The 2,911-nt window shown below is 36.4% G+C and overlaps 1 long non-coding RNA gene across 1 annotated transcript; it reads right to left on the reverse strand.

The window, feature by feature from the left end:
- Positions 1-782: 782 nt before the first annotated feature.
- On the reverse strand, positions 783-1,616 carry LOC119480682. The gene is made up of 3 exons (XR_005204985.1): positions 1,559-1,616; positions 1,282-1,452; positions 783-1,166 (listed from the first exon to the last, which is right to left on the reverse strand). It is a non-coding gene; the product is annotated as an uncharacterized LOC119480682 (long non-coding RNA).
- Positions 1,617-2,911: the final 1,295 nt, after the last annotated feature.

Below are 2,911 nucleotides of genomic sequence, written 5' to 3' on the forward strand. Positions count from 1 at the left end.
GGGACATGAATGCTACGCCAAATTTCATGGTAATCCATTCAATAGTTGAGATACAGTATTTCACTCAAACCCACAAATGTCAACCTCATGGTGGCACCACAGACAAAGTCAAGGGATCACCTGTAGCACTCATCCTCTGGAGGTCATGAATTTCATGGCAATTTATCCAATAGTTGTTGAGATATCTCAGTCTGGATCAAAGTGGCGGACCGACCGCTAGACCGACATTGCCATCCCTACACTGTTAAGAATTTCCCAGTAAAATAACAGTAAAGAGCTGGAAGCAGGGTTGCCATTATTCTACTGTAAAATTAACATTATTATACTGTCGCTGAAATTTACAGCTTTGTACTGTTAATGAAAAATACAGTATATACAGGTTTTTTGATTAATTTCACAGTATTTTATAGTTAATTTACTGTTTAAAGATACATTATATAGCTGTTTTTCCCCTTTCTTTTACATTATCTTACTGATTTGTTTTAATGCACTATTTAGGTTGTATTTTTTACATACATTTTAATAAACATTATTTTTTGCCTATATGAATAGACTTAGCAGGTTACAGACAAAGGAATAGTCACACTAAATACAATTAAAGGCACTTGTTAAGAAAAAGGCTATAATTAAGGCTATGATGCCCAAAATGTCTGTCTATATGGCTACAAGCACAGAATGCAAACCATAAAAACATGTGAGTGAAGAACAGAGCTAATTCACTGATTTTACAATCATGTACAATGTGTGAGAAAAGAAAATCTACAGCTTATCTTATTGCACTTTACTTTTTATTTTCATATGAAGTTCAACACAGCGCCAACAAAAACCTGACACAGATAACAAACCAAATTTCAGAAGAAATAGCATTTCTGAAGACATCTGTCAATCTTACTAACCTTACTTTGTGGAACAGTTACAGAGAGTTGAGCTATATCATAGAGTTAAAACAAAACTCTCAAGTAATATTTTGCCTTATATCATAATGAGCACCAACACCACCAGACATGTGACATCATGTCCAAGTATGAATATTCAGGCTCTAACAAGGCACATGGATAAGTGTGGAAGTCCAAGTATTGGGCGATAATGGGGGAGTGAGTTAGTGAATGACTTATGGCCCACTCAAAGACACCAGTTCTCTCAATCCAGCCTTGGTAGCCCGCTGACTGTGTGAGAGAGAGATATATGAGTTCCAACATAACTTTCATTGTAACTTCTCACATACAAAATCAGCGTGTGTACCCCTCATTTCCTCTTATCATGTATGTAATGTAAACTCACCATTTTAAATGAAGTCCCACTCAAGTCCATGAGTCCCATCAGCAGAGTGGATACATGTGGATATACGGTTGTAGTCTTGTCTTGTAGCTCGTGAATTTACCAGTTTTCTTTGAGAAGACTTTGCCCTGTCCATCCTTGGTGCCTCTCTCAGGGTTTATTCCTACGGTGCACCTGAAAAATGATAGTGTTTCTTCAGGTACTGTGTAAAAATCAAGTTGTGTGAATCACTTAGATTAATGCCACAATAAAAATACAGGTTTTACTGAAAGTATCTAACCTTGAGATTAATTTGAGCGTGCAGGTGTAGAAGGTGGAAAATAATGCAGCAAGCCCCATCGAGAAGGTGGGCTGGATCCCCTCACATATGAAGTGGCCCTCAAGGCTGACCATCCAGGGCCAATAGCTTCCTGCTGTTTCACCTGAAACTTAGAAAGAATTTTCCTCAGTCAACTTCATGGATTTTTAGTCAATGTTTGAAATGAATTGTGTTGAGTGGTGTGCATTACTGGTTGAGAAACCATTTTTTGATCAATTATGAATATTCTGACCATCTGATCTATAGAACATGTGGTTTTCAGATATCATTCAAAAACACTAGTTAGCTAGTAAATAAACTTGCCTTCAATTTTGTATATGCTCTGCTGAATTACCACCCAATAACCAACATGCACTGAAGTCTTAATGTTACTTTAAATGTTGAAGGGACTTCCATAGACTGTAAAATGTATACACCGTCGTTATGCATGAATTCACTGGCAAAATACATGTGTCAGCACATTAACTTAGATATTAACTTGAATACATAGATATTAAAATGAGCTCCTTGTGTTGTCCGATTAATATGCAATCATCTGTGAAATTCTAGCTAGCTGTTGAATCCCTCTATCATGACATGCACATATTCTGTAATGCAAACTAACTGGAAACATCACTGATAACCTTTGCACAGATTTATTAATTAAATAAAATTACTACTTACCAAATAATCAGTAAGATGGGAATGGATGAAGAAAAGAACGGATCCAGCCTCACATGTGCAGATCAGGTGAAATTGCTCTTCCCAGAATTAAAAAAATACTGCATCGAACTGTTATTCATGATACTTTAGACAGTTGATCAGCAGTAAAGTGCTGTTTTTTAAGAATACATTATAGTTCAGTTAAAAAACGGCCTATGAGCGTAATTTAACAGATTTTCTTTTGTATTAACAGTAAAGCACTGTTTTTAGCAATAACAGGTTAATACTGTTGAAATTCTGCTGTAAATTAACAGCAATTGTTTACAGTGAGCCATGCTGCTAGCGTGACTAATAAAAGCCATATTGCAACAACTAGGAAATGCTTCCAGCATCTCTAAACCTGGATGAATGCTTGCATCAACATCCATCAATAAAAATGTTGTCATATCGCAGGTGGATATATCAGTGCAGCATCATTTCTCCACTGCTAAAGTTTCTTCTTAGCATAATCAATGCCCATGCCTCATACTGTGCCCTGATAAGTGGCAGAACTGGGCTCACTTTTACGGCTTTAATTACACAACATTGACAGGTCTTGGTTGTTGATAATAACAAGGCCAGAAAGATTCTTCACTTGATCTTCATTTTATGCATGTTTTTATGCACCACTGT

This window comes from Sebastes umbrosus, chromosome 21 (assembly GCF_015220745.1).
Source record: "Sebastes umbrosus isolate fSebUmb1 chromosome 21, fSebUmb1.pri, whole genome shotgun sequence".
NCBI classification, from domain to species: Eukaryota; Metazoa; Chordata; class Actinopteri; order Perciformes; family Sebastidae; genus Sebastes; species Sebastes umbrosus.